Below are 24,407 nucleotides of genomic sequence, written 5' to 3' on the forward strand. Positions count from 1 at the left end.
CACACAGTGTTAAGTGGCAAAGCTGAGATTCCAACCCAGGCAGACTGGATTCAAAGCCTATCATAGTAGCTACTAAAATATATACATTGTGTATAATATTTGCTGGTGAAACATTTCTTATTTTGAAGTGCTTTTGGTCATATTTCCTCCTTTTAAACAAATGGAATGTCATTTTCTTCTATTTTTCATTTTAATTTTTACATGATTCTCAAAAGTAAGGCAACCTATTGTTCACTTTCTTCAAGGTTCCAGGGGATTGATAGTTAGAATTATTACACAGGCAATTATCAATTTCAATTTAGGAAGTTTTTGTACTGGCCACAAATACCAATTCGGTTTTATTGTTGTTGTTGTTTTGTTTGTTTGTTTGTGTTTTACAGTTTGGTGTATTAGGCAAGTATGACACAAAAATCTAAGTTGAGGAGAAGAAGAAATCCCTAGTGGCCTAATCCCAGATGTACATTCTTAGGTGCATCCTGAGGGGTTCAATTCTACCGCGTATAAATAATAAGATAATAGTAGCTAATATTTAAGGAAGTGTCCAGAACTAAAATTTAATGAGTTTTACTATACTGAAAAAAAATTTTTTTGAGTAGAAATAGTTTTTTTATTTAGGACATTCAAAATCATTCTGGACAATATATAATAGAGAACTTTTCTGTGAAAGGGAAAGAACCTCTATTAAGTTGTTTCAAAATACTTCTCCTTTCTAAGGATACTATATATTATTTTTTATGCTTTGATTATTTTTTATGTCCTGATTTCTTGGTACTCTGTTAAATATTTTTAAAAGCAAATTATTATTTGAGAGAAAATAACTTTTTTCAGTAGGCCAAAGAAGCCACAATCATGCTAGGGTTTATGATGACATAAACTTTTCCTAGACACTAAAGCAAGACACTGCTCTTAGCACTCTACCATCTGCTGTAGATATTTTAAAATTCTAAAGCACTAACAATGATGCAATTTGCTACATTTTGAGCTGCATTTTACAACTCTCTCTTTGCTGAATTACTATTGATGACATTAAAACCCTTTATAAATCAAGACAACACATTTGCTCGCTATTGCCACCAAAGAGCTGTCAGCTACTCTCTTCTCTTTCTCTGGGACTTTACCTGCTACCTCCTTTGTGGTCAGCAATGTTCAAACCTTTTTAGAAAGTGAGAAGCAGAACACGACATCATTTCTTATGTTATGAGAGAAAATGCCGGGGAGAAGACAATGTTAACTTGAAAAAGGAATAAACTGGGAAACAAAGTGAGCAATTTATAATATTTTTTTTTCTCATGTATAAAAAGCAGCATTCTCCAAATTTCTGGAAACAAAAAACCCAAGGGTTTTCAAATAAGTTATACAACATAAGGGGATCAAGGAGCTAAGAGATTTCTTTAGGAGTACAAAGGTAAAACGGAGAACAATTCAGAGAAAATAATTTCTCTGAAAGAAGAAAATATGGCAAGAACTAAGATTTAAATGTTTGATAAAAACTTAAAAGTTTTCTTTTTCTCTTGACAGTTGAGCAAGTAGAATATCTTTATAGACAGGTAGGTTTTAACAACTCTCGTTTCAAATTATTCTCAGCCAGTGATACTGTGACATTTGGCTCTCCACAGAAATGGTTGCTTACAAGGGCATAAAGAATAAAAATCACCAATTATGAAAGAAGTTTCAGCTCAACTCAATACCTGATGGACTGTGGTCACCAGTTCCAAACTTCAGAAAATATTAGCAGGTGTTACTTTCTAAAAGTAACTAAGCTATTCAAACATTTGCTCTGGAAGAATGACACCTGCCAGAAAAAATAACAGGATAAAATATGTCTTCGTTCATTTTAAAGGACATATTTTATAAGAGATTTTCATCTAACTGAAAACAATCATTTCTGGCATTCTTGGTTAGTTTCTTAGCCCTTTCTCTCCTTTCATACTAGACTCTTAAAAATACCTTCTTATATTCAAATTCCTTATATTTCTATTATGTTTCATTACTGAAATAGTATTAACTGTCATATACCTGTTATAAAACCTATATCCACAGTAGTCCTGGATTAGTAGGTATTTGCTTATTTATTAGGCAGAAAATATATCTAAATTTTATATTAATAGTTTACAGATATTTCTTTAATTCCATTTATTTTCTTGTAAACAAAATATAATTTCAAAGAAAAGGTAAGATACATAAAAAATTTTTTTTTAAGTATTAGGGTAAGAAAAATAAACAGTTTCTATCATCTAACATCTTTACTCTCAATGTTCTACTGCATAAAATGAGGGAAAGGCAAATGACTTCAAAAACAATACTGAGAGCTGAGTCATCACACTTGGAAGTGGCAAATTGTCATCTTATTTTTATTACTAAACACTTAGTGAAAGTGAAAGAGTGGCGAGGTTACAAACAGGTGGCCAGGCAAGATGCAAATGAATCACTTGGAGAAAAGGCACAAACACAGTTTGTCACAACAGCAAGATATTTGAAAAAAAGAGACATCCATCATATGATCCCACACAAGTCCTCATCCAGACAAGCTTCCTCTCCCTAGAGACCTGCTCCTCCATATAATAACAGTAGAAATAATAACAGCAATAATATCTACTGGGAATCTACTAAATGCTAGTCCCCAAGATAGACATTTTACATATATTATTTGTAAACACTAAACCAGTTCTACAAAATGGACATTATTACTTTTGCTTATAAATAAGAAAATTTGAGTTCAGATAGGCAGAGTTGTCTATGGTTCTAATACCAAGGAGCTGAGCTGTGCAGCTTACCTGTGCTTGACCTCAGGACTGTCTAATATCGAAGCCTGCAGTCTACTCAATGTACTTTGCTGCTGCATCTTTCGTTGCGTACAAGGTTGTTTCTGGGAAGGATGGAGTAACAAAGTGGAACCCAAGGATTTAAACTTGAATCTTTAAAACTCAATTCTATATTCATCCACCCAAAAAAGTGGGAAAAAGTACAATGGACACGCGAAATATGTTTAACACACAAATGGACTCACTAAATTAAAAATGTCTATGTCAGATTACATTCTATAACACTTATTTGAAATTAATCATCTAAGATATTGGATGGTCTTAATAAATCAGATGAATCACTTCCCTCCCTTTTACTTCCTTACTTTGTAAATCCTGGATCAGGCAGGGAATGAACTAGTTTGTGTATCACATTGCTGAGGGTAAGAACAAAGTTCGGTTGGAGGGAATAAAACAAGATAGGCCTTTCCATCCTCCCTAGAATCTGTAATTCTAATTTATGAGCCCTGACCTGCCCCTGATCAAATAGAAGACACTCTCTGACCCATGGGACTTTTTCTCCCTACTCCAGAAAGAAATACTTCCATCTTCTCATAAGTTGTCATATGTGATGAATTAGTAATAATACCCATGCAATCACTCTAGTTTAAAATGTGGTCTTGGACATTTTCATCATTGTAAATACTTCTAAAAGTTTTATTGAGCTATGATTTCCAGCTTATAATCAAAGAAGGACACATCTGGACTTCAAGAAATATTTCCATCACTTGGAAAATGCATGAACTCCCTAGAAACACTACCACAGAGTGACAATTGAGGGGGAATCCTACAACTTAGTAGAATAAAGCATTCATAATTATAAACAGAAAGACTCTTCTGTAAATGGTATGTGCTGAAATGAAGGCAGCTTTCTCTGCAAATGAATGCTTGATAAACAGTAAAGAGATATCTTAAGTTAGACAAACCTTTACCTTTCATTCTATTTTACTTTAATCTTATTTTTCTTTGTAATTCCACTATAAACAGTTCATCAAGAAAATCTGTTAATATGCTGCAGTTGGTGAGGGAATTGTGTTTTATTCTTCGCCATCTTGGTCACTTACCTCATTAAAATAGGTCCCAGTGTTACATTTAAAGAGGTGTTTATTTTCTATTTTTCTACTTACACACACAAAAAAGAGTATCATTTGTGTTAGAACAAAGCGCCAGGAACCTAACATCTAGGTTTTCTTTTTGACTTCTCTTGAAATTGTATTTGGCTGCTTAAAACTTATTTATTTTTTAAATGTTTAAGAATGTTAAAAAGAAGACACTGCAACCTCTCAGAAAATTGTATACAGCTTAATGAATTAATATTTACAAAATAACTTGAACATCTTGAAGTTTAATAGAGTTTCTAAATATTAATAAATTATTGCAATATCTATTTTTTAATATTTGGTTTTATTTAAATTCAATATTTCTCCCCAAAATATTAATAAAAACCATCAGAGTAAGCTGAGTAACAGATTTCAGCAATGTCAGTAAGGCAGTTTTTGTATGCCTTGCCAATATCTTTGTAGGTTTTCTTGTTAATCATTTTACTTTATCATTTATTCCATATATATTTCCATGAAGAGTTCTTAACTTGATGAAAATCTGATTTCTTGATCCACAATCAAATCTTACTATGGCCAGCTGCTATGTCTTCATAACTGTGAAAATATTACATCTCTTTGCAAGTTGGCTCTAATACAAGAAAGGTTACTAAACTAACCCAATTAAATTGAACATATCTGCAAGTTTAGATGATTATTGCTGTTGTCTGTGAGGGCTGGGATCCAAAGTGATGGATTGCTAGCTACCCTAGTGAATTCTAAAGGGGAAAAATATCCCATTCTGGATTAGCTTGAATCAGTTTACATAAAGGTTTTATGATGCAAATTGGAGATATTGGACTTAGTAACAACCTACACTTCTGTTATATTCTCCTGTCTCATAGTCACAGTAAGCTTTCTTGAGTATGACGCTCCATCCTCATTAATAAGCTCTGTGTTGTACATCTTTGTCTGATACGAAGCTGCCATACCTTGTCACCAATTATAGACTCTGAAAAGACCCATCTCATTATAGTACTTAAATTGCTTGTTCCTGAAGGTGATGCTTGGTGTGTCTCTTCTGCCTCTTGCCAACAGGAAAATCACCCTTGAAGTGAATAGATGTCAGTCAAAAGCTACAAAAGAAAAGCAAAAAGAATTAATAAAAAACCTGGCTAGAATATTTATCAGCTTATTACATAGAAAAGAATATAGATCAGACAAATAAAATGCAAGGTTAAAGAGACACTTTTGATCATTCTAATCACATGAAACATAACTGTCCATGAATTTGGGACCAAGCAAATATTTTGAATGTGAATCACACAAGTGGACCACAGTAGACTGTTTACCATTCTGTCACTGTCACACTAAGAGAAGGATGCAATGTTTGAAAACACTCTGTTTCTCATTGCATCTCTAGGTGGTAGGAAACTGAGCATCATGCAAGAGAATTCTTACCCTTAGATGGCATCACTCTATTGAAAATCTAGTACACAGGAGGTTTTCAATAAATTATGATTGATCAGTAAATTGAGATATCAATTAATGATTTGCTAGGTCGACTGGGCAAGAAAGGGCATAGCAGAATACTCTTTTGCCAAAGGAAAGCTAACATATTAAGCTTGAATGTATGCAAAACACATTTGAAATGCATTCAAAGAACATTCATTCCCAGGTGCAACAAAATTCTATTTATTCCATTTCAAAAGCAAAAAAAAAAAAAAAAAAATTCATAAATTCCCCTTACTAACAATATGCCCCATTATAAGACAGTGTAGGGAAAAATGTTTACACTTTCCTTTTTACCTCTTTGCTTTTGGAATGGATGAGTTTATTCACAGGTTAAGCCAGTAGAGACTATTTAAATGGTAGAGACTCTCCAAAGACACTCTCCAGCCACACTTCCCAGCTACAGAATTGAGACAACTGAGGGCAAGATGAAAAGGCTCACAGAAATCCTCAGAAAGTAGCATGCAGTTCATAGCTCAGCCCCTAGAACACAAATATTTCCTAGTCCTTCACAATATGTTTCAAAAGTATTTGTAGATCTTATGGTGTCATTCAACATGCTATGCCTCATTTGGAAATAAAATGTTTAGTATCAACACTATGAAACTTCCCCTTCGCAAGAGGATCAATAAGTTATACCCATTCTTTTAAGAAGTCCACTTAGTCTAGTTAACTACATCCTCAAATGCAGTGAGAACACACCATTTTGTATACTGTTCATTTGTATGCAAGTATACACACATATAAGTTTTCAGAAGTTATAACAGAAAGAGAAAAAAATGATTGGATGAAAAAGATCATATATGTTGAAATAATACTTGGTACTGTACAAGATACAACACATATCTTCAGTTTCAGATTTTGTGTTACTGCCACCATTTCTTTATGGCAATTTGCAAAATCTAATTATACACGATCAGAATCTGGGAGATGGAGAAAACTTTCCATTGTTCACTCCTGGCCAAAAAAGTAATAGAATTCTGACATTCTCACAGAATTCAAAAGAGGCTTCTATTTATTGGTTTTTAGGAGTATTTTAACCTCCTTTCAACAGAGCTAAGAACTGAGGACATTATTATTATCACTAACTTTATACTATTACTCTACAAAGCTTATTGTAAACTATAAGGGACCAGATAATTATTACTAACCTAGCTCCTAAAAGAGAAGTTGTGATACATATAAACACATTTTGGAAATTAATTAAATATAGGAATATTCTTTTTTTACTCTATTATTTAGGCATTTTAAAAGGAAATTTAAGTATAAATTTAAAACACATTTCAGGTTGAAGTTGAAGTCACATTTTCCCAGGTATCAAATAAACATAAAAGCGTAAGTGCTAAACATGACATGGACAAAAAACTAACCACATTTTATTTTTACTTAGTACAAAATATATAAGCTCTTTCTTTGAAAAAGTATATTTTATTAGATTTTCATGAAGGGACTATTATTTAAGTAGGGATACACAGGAAAGATTTCTCTTGGAACACTTTTTATCTTATCTGTGATGCTGGTCACAATGTAACACCAAGTAAAGAACATTTGAGTCGCTACTATTTTACTCTCTCCGTAAATCAGTTTTGAGACAACAAGCAAAAGAAAAAAGTGTGGCACCGTGTCTGAAAAAAAAAAAATCAAACTCAAAAGTGAAAACAAGAACATGTATTAGACACATTCATTGATTTTTTAAATAAGGAAAACAGAATAATATGAGGAACTGAGTTTACCTCACTGTTCATGACTTAGGTCCCAAAGCACATCCTTCAGGCACCAAAATTTATTCTGAGTTTGTAAGAGAGACAACCAACGATAATATTTTTCTCATCATCTTATGAGACCCCTAATAATAAGCTTTGATGTTGAAAATGAATGTGGAGACTCACATTTCCTTTGCTTCTCTTAAAACTACTTACCTATATCTTCTCCCTTAGGTTACCAGTTTGTCCCTGGTCCTCCCTTAATAGAAGAGAAGCTATTATAGTAACTGTTTCACTAGTCCTTTATGCTCCACTATGTGCCACCTTCTGTCCTTATCATTTTTCAGAAATGTATATTTCCATTATAGTGCATTTAATTACCTTTACTATAAAAAGATTCGGTTATTGACCTTTGCAAATCTTAATAATGAGATGGGCCAGTATTAGATGCCTAGTACTACAAAATACCCAGAATCTTATGTCATTCAAGTTGGTTTCATTTTCTGCTTAGGTCTTAAAACTTGAAATACTTTATTTTCAAAATATAGAAATAAATTTTTAAATAGTTTGGTAGAGTTCAGCAATTTTACTAAAGATATGTCATTTTAACGCTAATACTCTTTAGGCTGTCATGTTTGGCTGTCCTGCCTCCCCCCGCCACCCACCCTTCTTAGGGGACATCATTCAGATAGACAAAAATATGAAAGTCACCCCCTAAGTTCTTACAGGGTACAAATGGCACTATTGTGCATTGTGGTCCTGGGTGACAGGAAGGACAAGAAACAAGAGAGCTTAAATTTGAAAGCCCCCAAAATGTAGGACCCTAACTACCTTTAATAACATAGTTACATAGTTATTAGGATCTGTGGAAGTAATAATTAATAGTTTTAGAGTACTTATGATTATGTTTTACTATTAATGAGAACTATAAACATGAACACATGGGTGTCTCACTGAAATAGTGAATAATCATAAAGAACAACTCTTGAAAAGTTCTGTTTGCTTTAATCTTGAGTGTCTCCATCTATTTTTGGACACTGATCACATCGAAAAAATAAAAACATATTTTTATTCTCCTCATACAGGTAAAAACCAGCCCTTACAGAAAATGTTGATAGCCATTTTCACTCCCAGAAGTTTCATTAATGCAATCTTCTTCTCACACTGCATGTGTAAACCACCATCTGGCCAATCAGGTTTACTGATTCAAATGCGAGTTTGGGTTTTCGATTCTTTGATTACATAACTGATAATGAGAAATTTAAATATTACATATAATTTTTTTTAAAAAACGCTGTATTTGAGAAATAACTTTTTCTTTTATTCTTTAATATTACTAAACTAATTCAAACTAATTTCCCATTACTTTAATTTCTATTTGTAATTATACGCTCCTAATGGCCAAAGCATAAAAGAAATGTGCTAGCAGCTTTTAAAGCCCAATTAAGGACCATTTTTAATTGAGATGGTGACTCACTGAGAATTCAATACCATCTTCCTTTTTTAAAGAAAAAAAATGATTTTCTTACAAAGAGATATCTCTCAGGAATGCTTTCAGAATTCTGTGTAGATTTCTTCTTAGTTGTGGCTCAATCATATTTACTTATAAAGCAAGTCGTTTATTTTTATTTCCTTCAAAAAATATACAAAGGGATTTAATTTCAAAACCAAATGTAATATTTATTAATGATCAAAATTTCTGTGAATTCCACAAATTAGTCCAGAGCTTAAAAGTACCCTTTTCCTTTACTACATAAGTAGATGAAGTTTCAAAATTATCTTACTGTTCACATAGTACTCAGCTAAACATTTGCTAGAACAAAATAATAATCATTTAACTGATGTAAAAAATATTCTTGCATAATATTCTAAACATGGGGTAGTTAGAAGACATCAGCTACTTGGGTGTGAATATTTCAGTCTTATTTTTGCTTTAAGAAAGAGATCAGAAACTTCGGTCTGTCAAGAACAGCCTTAATCAAACTTCTGGTTCTTAGGTTTAGCTCTCATACTAGTTCTGCCTTTACTTTCATTTTATAGCTTCTCAGTTTTGAATCAACATAACTGAAAGAACACTCATAATTTTCTAAAATATGGTAGCAACCCATTTCAGCAATTTCATCCTTTGATATGACTAGTAGTCTTTGATAGCTTTCATTCTTTTTAGAATGAAAGATGATCCAAACTCATCTTGCACATTTCCCATCAGAGACATAGAATCACCCATTTCTTTAAAACATCTTGATTTCTCTTGGTAAAAATGATACCACCAGATCACAATCTGGAGATAGACGCTACTAAATTTGTTATTATTTCTAGTTCTTTTCAGTAAGTAGCAAGAGATATAGTATATAAATAAATGTAAATAATATATTATTTAAAAATATACTTCATAAGTTCAAATTGATCTTTTTAATTCAAATACAGAACAATGGGAATTTAATCTAACTTCCTCTACATTACCATTATATCTGCTTTCTTAAACAAACTATGATAGAATTAAAATATTCCATAATTCCTCATTTGTTTTATTTAACATTACAAAGCCCTAGTGAGATAATACTAATACTATTACTCCAATATGATCACAGAAAAACTTTTTTTTGCATATGGTATCTACATTTTCTCACATTTGTTACACTGTAATTAATGGAGTATATAGTCATTAATTGTCAAATATATTCCTTTTAACCTTTATTTAATCTTAATTCTATAACTATATATTTTTTGCTCACAACTAGTCCTATGTCTATGTCTTCATAGTCATTTTTTAAAAAATATTTTAATTCAGAAAAAAATACTTGCAAAAATAATTGATATTTAATTTGGAGATTAAATCTGCGATTTCACATTATATTTCCTGGATTTTTATGGAGATTATGCTTCATAAACATATGTTGTATCTCAATATATGAAAGAATGTAAGCAATTATAAAAATTGTTGTGCTACCATCTAAACTCTATGATTTTATAATATATCTACTAAAAATCCTGTGCTGTTGCCTCTGTGCTTTTAGAAATTTTAAGAAAAATCCCTGACATTTCAACGTCCACTCAGCAACGAGAGTGGTAGCACGAGCTAAACTCGGTTGTTTAGCTCAGCAGATCTATTCCCTCTCATACTGGGAGTGAACTAAAAACCACATTTCTTGTTGGGGAGAAATACCTTTTGCTGGTCTCATGCAGTCTCTTCAGAGTCTCTGAGTCTGAGATTCTTTGCAGCGTGCCTAGTTACTGACACACCCTACCTACTCTGATCCTGCCAGAGACTTCCCAAGGACAGACTGTGCTCTATTAGTGTATACCCACCCCATTGTTGGCTCAAAGTCTCAGCCCACTTGAATTTTAATAAAAATTCATAGGCAGTTGTTATGAAACAAATACCATAATGACACCCAGACAGGCGGCAGAATTATTTTTAGGCAGATGATGTGTGTGGCCCATGCCTCAGGCCCACCAAATGATAATAATAGTAACACTGTGCAGTAAGTAAAGAGATGTGTTTCATAAAAATTGCATAAATCATAAAAATGTTTCCTGCCATCCTTCCGCCTCCTACGCACCTTCCCCTCCACACCATCAGGAGTCATGCATGGGTCTTAGTACTGACTACCTTGTAGAATCCAAGTAACAATCTACCAAAAAAATATATATATATATATATATATATGAATCTTTCATTTTTTTGAGTGTTCATTAGAGAAAATTGAGGGACGATATTGCACATGTACAATAAAAGTGGCCAAGTTTTAAATTGTTTCAAAAACTAAGCCCAGATTGGCTTGTCTTTTTAAAACAGGGTCAGAAATAAATTCTTTCATATTTGTCATCTTTCTTCATATATATAAATTAATATGTAGTAGTGGCATAGGACCAAATTAATGCACTTCAGAAAAGAGCTATTTGTCAAGCTGAAAACACTTAGAAAAGAACCAGTCTTGGAAACTTAAAAAATGTTACTGTGCTAAGGAGGATAAAGAAGTCCTTTATGAAGAGTATTATGTTAGCCTATTGATAAATTTAGATTGCCAACACTGTTTCCAAGACTTAGAAGTCAGTCCAAATTTTGGTTTCATCCAGTAGTTAAAGAAGCTAATTTTTTAAAGCTCCCTATTTGCTCTTTCATGTAATGTTGAGAACTGCAAGATTGGCTAAATATGGAAACCATTTAAAGAAATCTCATTAAAAATCCAACTTCCTAAAATTGAACCTTAAGTGAACTCTAGCATCAGAGGAAACCAGCAAAGTGAAACGAATATTTAGTGCAAGACAGATGACAGAGCAGGTTAGAGGACAAAGACTTGAGATAAGAAACATTTAAAATCTGTATATTTAATTTACTACATTTCCCCAAAATTTGTAAAAAGACACAATTACAACAGAGAGGACAGGTGATGTGACGAACTCAGATACATCTGGGTCAAAGTCCTGACTCAGTCCCTCATGGATGTCTCACCTTGGGTGATTTTTATCTTTCTTTCTCAATTTTCCTAGCTATGAGAAACAGCAAGCAAATAAGGAGTAAAACAGCAGAGGTTTTTCCCATTTAGAAACCAACAGAAAAACAATGAAGGAAACTATAATAAGACAATTTCAGAGAAGACTTTGTTTTGTTTCTTTAAAAAGATTATATTGATGTCAATTTTTCTGTTTCATATATTCATTTTTTTTGTTTCATCTTTTCTCAGTTTTTGATTCCTAAGTATGCTTTAATTCTTTGCATTTTTCTTTGATTCTTATTTATTTTATGTTTATCTCTAATACTTAATTTCCTATTCATGCCCAGTTATTCTCACTTATATTTAATGATGAAAAAGAACAATATCAGATTTCTTTTCTCTCTGTATCAGTTAAAGGCTCATCCTTTCCTAATTTCTTTTAATTCTCTCTCAGAAAGCATAAAAAAGTGATATCCTGAGAAATATACAGTTTAAGCTTTGTCAGACCTTCAGAGTAATTGATAAAGTAATTATATTTGCTGCATCCTTTTTCAAATTCTGGCTGCGGATCCTGACTCCCAACAACCTTTAGGGTTATTATATTTTATTGGTCCAGATCATATTCATTCCTATACCTCAGAAGTTTAGAGTTTTCTGCAAATTGCTCCACTGTGTCTTATAGCATCTTCTTTAATATTAAACTGTTATATGTTAAAGCTTCAGAATTGGGAAAATTGCCTCAATATTATAGGACTAATAGGAAAATATTGATGATCTCTAAACATCTGAAGTTATTTTGAGAAAGCTGATTGAAAAGTTCACACCAATGCCTGTGTCCTGCATGTTACTATATTCTAAGAGAGCCTTTGTTGGTACAAGACTTCCTCTAATCTCAGGACAAGATAACACTTCCATGTTCATTGGTGTCCTCTACTTTTTTGATATTCAAGTCCAAAGGCAGAACAACTGCCTATTTAGCTTTACAAAAAATACATGAACTCTAAATAGAAACAAAAACAGGTAAATTACTAAAAGTTGTCAACAAATTAAAAATAATTAATAGCCAGACAAAATCCCCTGGCTAGTAACTAATTTCAATTAAGTTGGTAAAAATACAAATTCTATGGACAATCATTGCCCACCAAGTTCTTGCTTTGCTCTACTTTACCTAAAAATGCACTTGTTTAATATTTTTAATTGCACTTATACATGATATTTTGGTTTTTGATGTTATTTCAGTCTTCCTCAGTAAAGACTTTGAGACTTTTGAGAAGAGAGGTTTTATTTTCTTTGATTCTGTATCTCTGAATACCTAGTCTAGTGACTAGAAAGTAGTAGGAGTAGTAGGGTAAATATAATAATAACTACCACTTAGGAAGTCTTACAGTGTGCAGGAATTAGGCTAAATATTTTATATATCATTTTACGTATTATATCAGTTGCTTCTTATTGTAACCAGAAGACAACTATTAGTACCCCCCATTTTTCATGTGTAAAAATTAGGTCTAATGGAAGTTCATTGGCCTGCCATAGTTCACATAGCTTATAAAATATTTCAAACCAGATTTGTTTCCAAAGCTCAAATGTCACCTCTAAATAATAATGAGTGCTGATAATTAATTTTTATTGAGTGAAACAATAAATGTATGTGTATATATAAACACTGGCATACATTCACATATAATTTTATTGTTTCTCCTTTATATATAATTTTCAGGCACATATAAAGAAGTTTAATTTGGGGGTGAGGGAAGAACTTAGACTCCACCTTCTCTGTCATTTTTTTTAAATACAGTAATAGGTAGTTACAACTGCTCGTATAAGAGAAGATAAAATATCTTTGGCGCAAATTCTATCTATAGAGGCTCTCAATAAAGGGAAAAATCAATTATATTGATTTTAGACATGATCTGGGAAGGGGAATGAGTTTTAGTTTGGATGTCCCTGCTGCCCCTGAATTGGAGAGGACGTTGATTGTCATGGGAAATGCATCATTGGACAAATCTTTTTCTGTTACATTAAAATCTAAATCACAAGACTTAGACTCACTGAGGCAACAATTCTTTTTAGAAAGTAAAGAAATTGTCTTAATGTAAAATACTATGATCTGTCTTGTGAAAAGGAATGACCATATTGCCCAAGACACCTGAAAAATATTCCCTCCCATTCTGGACACCTTCATCCCCGGAAATTATTCTACAGCTCTTTTCTATTCCATTAAAAAAAAAAAAAAAGCACTTCTGGCAATTTTAGGAAGACGATACTCATCTGTTTTTTGCCTATGTTCCTCCTTGTTAGACAATCTAAAAAAAAAAAAATTAGATTAGAAAGAAACAGAGAATAGAGAGTAATTTCAGAGGATGTCATGGAACTCATTCACTGAACCACAAATTGTAGACCCCAAGGGATCAAATTAACACTTCTTCTTTCTTAGGACCAGCATTCTCAGCAGTTTTTACAGTTGAAGGATATATACGTTCCACAGTAGGGCAAAAAAGAATCCAAGAGGGTTGTAAGCATGAACAACATTGCAAAAGCTAAATGAGAAGTTACTTGAGGTTGCTTACCCCAAATTTTTGTTCAAAGACTTCAGCTTTAAAAATTAGTGGAGTAAAATATATTTAATCCATTCAATTTGGCAAGATATATTCTATATGCAAAGAATAGGAAGCTTTATGCTCTGACTTAATATCTCGGCATGCAGCCACCGTTGTCTCCATTTTTTAAAAATATCCTTTCAAAGTCTCTTTCATTTGAGCAAGAGAAATGGTTCTATATTTCTACTTCCTGGGTTAAAGAAACTATCTAACAAAGCTTTAAGGTGCAATGTTCTATGGTATAAATTCAATGAAAAGCAAAGCAAAGTTAAGGAAATAAAAATTTTCACTATCTATATGAATCAAAGGAAAAGAATGTCATTTATAAGAGAAACAACGAATTAAAATCAGCGTCTTAAATTTTAAATACAGTACTTTTATAAGTACTCAGGAACATAGTAGGTTTGTAATAAATGTCATTGTTTCTTGAGATCTTTCTATAGGTGTATACTTTAATCCTTTCACCTGAAGTGTCAGACACATAAAGGTATTATTAGTTAAGAGTGAATAGTAGTTTAATTTGAAATAGGAGATTGAATTTTGTTTTAAACTATTAAAAACAGATAAAAATTAAAGTGAATAATTTTATAGTTTTAAATAACCTCATTTATTCTATTTTAACTTTAGCCAAGATGATCTTCCAAAATGTATAACAACATTTATTTCAAAATCTATTTTGTTTTAACTTTTGGAGCAAGATAAGTTCAAAATAGCACAGAGAGTTTTAACCTTTGAAATTCCAATTGAGAATCAATTTTAGTAACAGAGATTAAGATCAATTTAGCAGATATTTATTTGGTGACTATTACATGTCAAGAATCATTAGGTATGTATAGAAAAACATGGATAAGCCCCAATTCCTAGCCTCAAGGATCTTATGGACTAATGGATGAGACCTACATATATAAATACATTATATACAGGAGGTTAAATGCTAAGGTTAATATATGTAAGGGTTCAAATTCTACCTGACTGGTAAAAGTTTCTGTAGGAGGTGATAGCTAAATTGAATTCTAAAGGAAAGATAGATGCTTACTCTATAAAACAAAAGAATAGAAGTAATTCCTACCAGACTAAAGAGTATATAGAAAGAGAGTGAGGTATGGAACAGAATAATATAATTGGAGAATTATATAAAACAAATATTTTTTGAGTATGGACTGTAGAGAGGAGTAAAGGACAACCCTATTAAAAAAAAAAAAACAATGTTAAGTGCTCACTCAAGACCACAACATAATATAATTACTAGGAGATTGGGCCCTGAGGAAAACTGCTTGGATTTGAATCCTGACTTCATTATTTACAAGGTATATGACCTTGAGAGGTCACCTAAATTCTCCATGGTTTATACAATTGCTGTGGGAATTAAATTAGGCAATATATGTAAAGTACTTAGAACATTATATTTTTGAACATTATGTTCTAAGTGCTTTACATATATTGCCTAATTTAATAATGGTAAGTACTCCACAAACAATAGCTGTTGTTATGACACAGACACTTGTTGACTATTATGGAGACTACTGTAACCTATAAAACATACTCTTTAGTAATAAATAAAAACTAATAAAATAAATAATAAATTATACATATAATGACATATATATATATATATATATATATATATATATATATATATATAAAATCTCCTTCCAAGGGATATATATATATATATAATTATATATATATATATAATTTCAGGGAATATTACAGAAAAAGAAGTCTAAAATAACTAGATTCTTTCCCAGAGAGAAAAAAGGCCGTTTTTGAGCAAATACCAGTGTCACTTCTATCTCTGCAACCATTAGCCATGTCTGGGAATAAGTGGGCAAAAAATGGGCCAGCCACAGGCAGAACTCTGCTGGGGTAGCAAGAAATACAGCAAAGTTTTTTATAGTTTCATGGGCTGGCATGATGGACTGGAATCTATAGATCCCCAAACTTGGAGCTGATTCTTCCGACCAGGAAGGGTTTCCCCAAGAGAATTTTACTGAGTATGGCAGCATAGGATGCTATGGCCTGGGCTGGAAAGCAGAGGGAAATCTTTATACACTGTAGTGCATCAATCCCAAACTTCCTTCTAGGGGTTGCCTGTAATCACTCAGAATAGCTCTTATTCTAAAGACATTTGAAATCAGAGGTAAACTGAAGCTCAGGTTGCAACCCAGACACAATCTACCTGAATTTCTATTTGAATAAAAATAATCAACTGTTCATTACAGCCTCCTGACAAAAAGTGATGTGCTCTCTCTGAGGAAAATGATTTTTACTCCAAATTCATCGGCTCATTTAAATATGCTGTCCTGCATACTATCCAACATGATGAGACATGAAAGGAAGAGAAAAATAAAAATATAGAAGCAGACCCACAAATTAATTATATATAGCAGTTAGTAGATTATAGACTTTGAAATTACAATAGAAATATGTTGAAGAAATTCAAAGAAGATATACAAAATAGAGGAAGAATCTATTTCTTGGTAGAGAAAATCTCTAAAGATCGAACTGACATTCTAGAATGATTTATTTTTTTAAATCTGAAATTAAGAATTCATTGGATATGGGGCTTAATAGCAAACCAATACAGTAGAAGAAAGGTCAATGCACATGAAAATAGGTCAATGGAAATTATCCAAATTGAAGCCCATAAAGAAAAATACTTTAAAAATCTAAAAATGGCTTGTAAAAAATATGTAGGACAATATAGCATTTGTGTAACTGGAGTCCTAAAAGAAGAGAAATTATTTAAAAAATTAAACAATCTGTTATTTAAAATGCTCAGTGAACTCATGTAAAATAAGTACTGTTGAAACTATATTTCATCACAGTTAAATTTTTTTTTTAATTCCAGAAAATAGACTAAGAATAATGACACTTTAAATACAGAACAACAAAAAAGATAACTGACATCTCATTAGAAACAATGCAAGCCAGAAGTTTTAGAATGCCATCTTTAAAGCGATGAGGGAAAAAGAAAGAAATGACTGTCAAAATAGATTTCTATACCTTGCAAAAGTCTCATTCAAAAATAAAGACAAAAGGAAGACAGTTTCAAACAAACGCTAAGAGAATTTGTTGTTAGTAAATCACACTGCAAGATATACTAAAGGAAAATATGAAAGCAAGTTTTTCAAGCTGAAGGAAGATTATCACACACCAATTATCCATTTCTGTTTTTCTTGATTTCTCTTCATTCTCTTCATTCTTTTCTATGGATTCAAGCTACTATGTAGTATCATTTCCTTACTTCAATATAGACTTGTTTCCATCCACTTCATTTGTGCTGTTATTGTTCAATATATTTCTATGTCTATAGGCTCAACAATAAAGTTATATACACATCATGTTTGCAATTGACTTTTAAATTAGTCAATAAAAGAAGAAATACATAATTATAATGTCTGTTACAATTGCCTACACAATTGCATTAACTAGTACTTCTTATTTTTTCACGTGGATTTAAATTGTTTGTCCTGAAGAACTTAGTGTTTCTTATAAGGTGCATTTGTTAATGATAAATTATCTAAGTTTTAGTTCATCTGGAAATATCTTAATTTTGCCTTCACTTTTGAAAGATACTTTTTCTGAATACAAAATTCTTGATTCACAGTTTTTCTCTTCAGCACTTAATATGTCCTCTCACTTCTTTTTTACTTCCATTACTTCTGATGATAAATAAGCTGTTACTCTTATTACTTTCAAAAGTTTCTCTCTGCCTTTGTCTATCAATATTTTGACTATGATGTGTCTCTGTGTTGATCTTTTTATATTTATATTGCTTGGAGTTCACAGAGCTTCTTGGATGTTTAGATTAATGTTTCTCAATTTGTCAAGTTTTTAGTTGTTATTTCTTCAAACACTTTTTCTGCTCCTTTCTCTTTTTCTCTCCTCTGGTACTCTCATTATTTATGATAGCTCATTTAATGATGTCCCAAATTTCTCTGAGATGGCTCATTTTACTTCATTCCTTTTTTCCTCTGTCTTCATAATCTATATAAATCTATTTTAAGTTCATTGATTATTATTTCTGCCAGCTCAGGTCAACCATTGAATTTCTTTAGTGAATTTTTCATCTTAGTTACTGTATGTTTCAACTCCACACTTATCATTTTTTAAAAAATAATTTTTACATTTTTATGGATATTCTCTATTTCATAAGACATTGCCATCCTATCTGTCTTTAATTCTTTAAGCATAATTTTCTTTAGTTTTGAACCTAATTATAATATTTGCTTTGAAGTCTGCTAAATCTAACATCTGGGCCCTCTTGAAGGCAGTTCCTATGACCTGCTTTTCTTTATCTTTGTATGGGTCACATTTTCTTGCTTCTTTATATGTCTTGAATATAACTGTTTTACTCCTCCTCTCACATTGCTAATGCAATATCTTTGACCATGTGGCATACAGTATGACTTTGAAATGGCTCAGAAAAATCCATCTCTATTAAACAGAAAGAACTCAAAAGTCTGTAGTCTTTATACAGTACTATTAAATTATATATTACTATTACTTTACTATTTACTACTTACTATCATATATTACTCTTTAAAAAACCCATGAAATAATTATTGCTGCCAAAAACTTAAACAGAAAAAAAAATTATAACCTTCTATAATTTTAACCTCTACGAGTTTATACATTTGAGTTTATAAATAGTAATCACATTCCTAGCCTGTTCTTCATTTCAGTGTTCCTAGACTCTTTTCTTATACCTGTGTACTATTCTAAATATTCATTTTTGACTTGATTTTTAATACCAAATGATGAATATCAAATTTGGTTACCTTCCTTGACATTAGTGCTGGCCTCTGATGGTGACCAGAGATTCATGGTTAACCCATGCACACATCTAATTCAGACATCTAACTTCATCAATTTGATATTTTGAGGTATTTTGTTTTTCTGTGTCCAAATGTTGCTTTCATTCTCTGCATTTTTTTCTTATTGGTTTAATAGTTTAACATAAAATTTTTTATAGCATAATTTTCATCAAATTGTATTTATTTAGAGAAAAAACGATGATTGGCAAAAGCTATAAGTGGTAAAAATCATTTGGTTACCATATATGTTGTGTGTCTAGATAGTACTAAACTTAGCAATATCTTAATGGCCAATTTTTTCTCTTCTAAGAAAAAGATGTAAACATCTCCAAGATTGAATTAGCCTTTGTATAATTCATTCAGAGGTATGATAGCAGTTTTTGCAGTCTTGCATAATAGCATTCTAGGATATCTCCAACACAAGTTCTACTGGAGCAAATAGTTATTAATTTCCCCAAAAAATACAGAAGAAATTGAATGAGTGGTAAGAGAAACTATGTACCTAGATAAAAAGGGTAAATACTATGGTGATGTCAATTTTCTCCAAATTAACATATGAATTTAATACAATCATAAAGAAAATATAAGAAATATTTATATATCTGACAAAATTTTTCAAAGGATTCTTTTTAGAGAATATATGCATGAGACTAGCTATAAAATATTTGAGAAGTAACATTATGGTATATGTAAAAATTACTTTAAAGACTTAATAAATAAAAGAATAAAGCAGAAGTAGATCAATGGAAGAGATAAGAAAGATCAGAAACAGACAAAAATATATTTAATAATTGAGGATATAATAAATATTGTATGCCAAATCAGTGGAGAAATAATTCAGTAGCATGTTAACCATTAGGAAAAAAAGAAAATTGGATTTTCATGTCACTCTGTACATCAAAACTCTAGATGAATTAAAGATATGAATTAAAAAAATAAATACAGATGTTAATTATGTAATTTGGAATGAGAATTTTTATATATGATACCATTTACGCAGAAAGTATAATGTAAAAGATTGTTGGATTCCACCATATAAAAATACAAAGTAAAAGGCTCCATCATAATTGTAGCTTATGTGAGGGTAATGAATCAACAGAATTAAAATATAAATATTTCTCACACATCGAGAAATAAAAATATTTGTTACTCATTGATCTAATAGTTATATTTTCAGAAATCTGTCATAAGGAAACAACCATGAAAGTGTGAAAGATTTAGCTACGAGACTACTTATCATTTACGATAGTGAAAATCTGGAAGTACCTTAAAAGGACTGACTAACCAATGTGTGGTATATGATAAATAATAGGTACCATTAAAAATAAAACCCTAGATGATATTAATAGCCTATAACATGAAAATATTTGTGATAAATCATTAAAGTGTGTGTGTCCAATTAACAGTGAGTAAGTGTATGTATGTGTTTTTTTCTTTTTTTGCCCACTTGTATTTACTAACATTTTAACAATTAACATATGAAATAAGAAGTTATTGCTAAATTAATTATTAATATGTATCTTCTTCATTGAAAGCCTCAAATTTCTGAGTGAATAGTGTTTCTATGTATCTGTGCTTCTGTGTCAGAGTTTGAATAACAATAGATCTAATGTCAGTTAATCTTGCCAAGATTTTATCTTGTTCATCTTCCTGCCTACATGAAACAGTACAGTGTTTTAAACAAACGAGCATATTTCCAATACCTTTTGTTGAATTTAACCTCTTTCGACGTGCTTTTACCCTGATACACTCAGCTTAATTCTCCCTTTAGTTGTAGTGAATTCCTCAGTGGCAGAGGACTGAGAAAGCTTCTCCATATTCCACTGTTTATTCTCCCTTTCGTTTAGCTGGAGACCTAGGCATTGATTACAACCTTGAAAATGCCACTGCTCTTCTGTTGCTTCAAGGGTGGTATTTTTGTTCTTTAATTAGAAATAAGCTTTTTGAGTATTGGAACAATACAATGTTTCTAGATCCTTTTCTTTTCTAATGATAACTATGCTTTACACAGAATGGACAAAGAAGGCAGACACTTGGGGGGAAAATCATAAAATGGATCAGAAAATGTCATTTTCTTTGGGATACTTTCCTACTTCCACAGGATGATATTAGCACTCAGTCTTTTATCTGTGCTGCCCTGTTACGGGGTAAGATATGTGTAGTGTATTTTTTCCTCTTTATCATAATTTCTTATATACATGCCTCTTTCCTCTGCCAGAAGTAAATGTTTTGTGGTCAGGACATTTGCTTTACTCATCTCTGTACTTTTAGTCCTCAGTACCTCAGAGCATGTAGTTGTCACTCAATAAATGAATTCATGAATGAACGTGTCAATGGATTGATTATCCTAGTATTGACTCTGCCACTTATGAGCTTTGCAACTTAAGATTGCTCAATTAGGTCTCTGAAATTTTTTTTTCATTTATATAATAAAAATAGTACCATCTACTTTCTTAGATTATTGGGACAATCAAATGAGATAGATAAAATATGCTGTGTTATTTGCCCCCCCACAAAAATATTATATTAAATGATCAATAAACACACACAAATGATTCCAATTTTAACATTATTACTGAAGCCAAGCAAACTTTTTATGTGTAAAAGACTTCATCTGTAAAAAGTCTTACCCCAGTTTAGGCAGTTTGCATGCCCTTTATCCTTATTTTAACTTCCTTCCCAACCATGCTATCACTGACGGTGATGCATTTTCACATCTCTGTAAAAAGATGATACTCTCATTCCTAATATTCACATATATAGAAATTTGGCAGTTTTTCTTTCTTTATTAGTTATTCTCCCGAACACATTATCTTATTCATATTCGTGGTCTCATGATTAAAAGATGTGCCTAGGTTAGCGTCTAATAGTTATTAGGTGCTTAATATCTTTTTTGAGTAAAAAATTTAAAAAGAAGCAAGGATAAGAACTTTAAAATACCACACATGCCCTCTCCCAAGGTATGGAATACATATGGCATAGTTTGCAGCACTAGAAATGCTGTGAAAATAATTTATATAAGTTGTACTATTAGAGCTGACCCAACCAGTTTTCTAGGTTCTATTTTCCTAGTCTTTGTTCTGGAACTGAACTTCGGTGGGAAGGAAGCATGCTCTAGTTATTCACTTTTATCCTGTGGAAGGAAGACCATGGGATTTCAAAATTAATTTTGACAGATATGACAAATGGGGGTTGCCATTTCACACCTAGAGCGTGAATATTTCAATGGCAAAGAGTCAGCAACTGTTAATTAAAAACGAGTATTGTTAATTGGGCCCAGTGTTGTGGTTTTGTCAGCAGCTTCAGACCCATTTCAGACCTATTTTAGTGGATCCTTATGGTCTGATAAGATAAATGTCTTTTCTTTCTGGTATGGATGATAACAATTATGACCCAGATTTTTTTCCCCCTCATCACATTAGTTTTAAAGGTGTATATTATTTTATAAAGTGGAGAAATTCACAGGAACTGAAATTTGGCTCAATAGTCCTCCTTTTATCTCAATTCGAAATATTCATTAAAAAAAAAAAAACCAATATGATAGGTATTTATCCACTTCGCAATCTTATAAAACATAGAAATGGGGCAGTAATTTAGAAGATTCTTTTCACACCAAAAGAGAAAATTTGCTTGAAATGTAAAAATATTTAAGATAATAAGAAAGATTAATTTTCTTTTAGATAATTGCAGTCTAGAAATATTTAATCCTCCAAATAATATTTACTACCAAAACATGTATTTGACACAGTATTTTCATGTGCAAGTAGTATTTCTGTAGACAAAGGAAAAATAATGTTGGAAAAATTGTGTATTGAAACAGAATATTAACTGGGCTAATATTAAACCAATAATCCCATTAACATCAATTAGCCAAACAAACAACAACAAAAGAAAACCTGAAGTATGCAGCTGGATCTTAAATTCCATTTTTAAAGCATTCCCTTTTCTTACTAGGTTAACTTTACAATTATGTAGCAATACTCCATGTCTCTTATGAATATGAAGAAGCTAATCAAAGTGTGTGTATACAAGGGGATGTTTGAGAGGGAAGGCACATGAAGAACTAGTTACTCTTTACTTGTCTCTCATTTTTCAACTCTTCTAGTGTTTTCTGACTCAGTTATTTTGGGAGCCAGTGGCCAATATACTACAGAAAGAAATACTTCATAGCCACTCTGAGTATGCACATTTGAGGACAAAATATTCTTCCTTGTTATTGCTTAAGTATCCTTCAAGCCAAGTAATGTTTAAGATAGTGAGACAATCAAGTTAAACAATACACATGCTTAGAGTCCTTGCTTGGCCCTCAATCTAAATTAGGTAAATTTCTCTTAATTCTCTCCTTTTAATTTCCTTTACAAAGCTTTTCACAATTTCTAATTACATACACACACTCAAATGCACACACATATATACTACCCATATTTATGCATGAGTTTGCATAACCAGTACCTAGTATGGTATCTGGAATGGAATTGATGTTCATTAATCTCTTGTTGAATGAATGTATGACTAAAATAATGAAGCAACAATTGGAATTCTGGGATATTGTTTTAGTCTGAGAAACTATGGGTTAGTATTATCACTGGCATTATTTGCTCATAATTATTCCCAGAATCATTACAAAAATTATATAAAGATGATAGAAACTATGAAAGAAACTGCTATTTTGAGGGATCTGACTTATATTTCAAAGTAGAACTAGATATCCTTGAAATTTTTATTTACATACTTACTCGAAAACAAAACGAAACAAAGCACTACCACAATAAGCAAATGAAGAAGATTCTTAAAATAAATATTAGAATCCATTTCACTGACAATTTGTGATAGTTAAATAGGGCCTATATTTAGAACACGGTCTCTCTCTCTCTCTCTCACTGCATACGGCAAACAAACTCGCAAAAAGCACTGTTATTCATTTTAATTTTACTCTTCTACAGTTATGCATAAACATCAAATACAAACAAACCCTTGCAAATAAGGCTTGGGCACATTACAACCTCCTGAAGCCATTTAAATAATATCATTAATATGTGACCTAAAACTTCCAATCCCAAAGGTATGCCTGTTTTTAAGTGCCTACTCAATCTTTGGCCTCCTGGAACTGCTGGCAAAGATGCCATTTAATACTCATGCAAAGGTGACATTTTTTTTAATCTTAAGATTTATTTGTGGGAAAACTACTAATTTATTTTATATTCATCACTGACAGCTAACAAATAATAACTATGGGTCTACATCAGGCTGGTTTTGTTTAATCTTTTTATCTACAAGGGAAAGATCCTATACTAATGCCCTGAGCCGAAAGAGTCCCCAAAATAGACTTACTCATAACTGAGACCTGGTGACCAGAAATATGGGATAAAGGTTGAACTGAAAAGGTAAGATTTCATAAATTTTTTTTGTCTATAATCCTCAAAGCAATGTAGTTAGTTCTGCAGCAGAGTTAATTAGCATACATGTGGAAGCAGTTTATAGATGCAGTTTAATCCCAA

The 24,407-nt window shown here is 31.7% G+C and overlaps 1 long non-coding RNA gene across 1 annotated transcript in view; it reads right to left on the minus strand.

Moving 5' to 3' along the window:
- Positions 1-4,230: 4,230 nt before the first annotated feature.
- LOC120612518 (uncharacterized) overlaps positions 4,231-24,407 on the minus strand; it is a 534,137-nt gene continuing 513,960 nt past the window's right edge. The window contains exon 13 of the long non-coding RNA XR_005655466.1: positions 4,231-4,974. This is a non-coding gene — a long non-coding RNA (uncharacterized LOC120612518). The remainder of the gene's footprint in view (positions 4,975-24,407) is intronic.

The sequence above is a fragment of the Pteropus medius genome, unplaced genomic scaffold (assembly GCF_902729225.1).
Source record: "Pteropus medius unplaced genomic scaffold, Ma_sr-lr_union100, whole genome shotgun sequence".
Lineage (NCBI taxonomy): Eukaryota > Metazoa > Chordata > Mammalia > Chiroptera > Pteropodidae > Pteropus > Pteropus medius.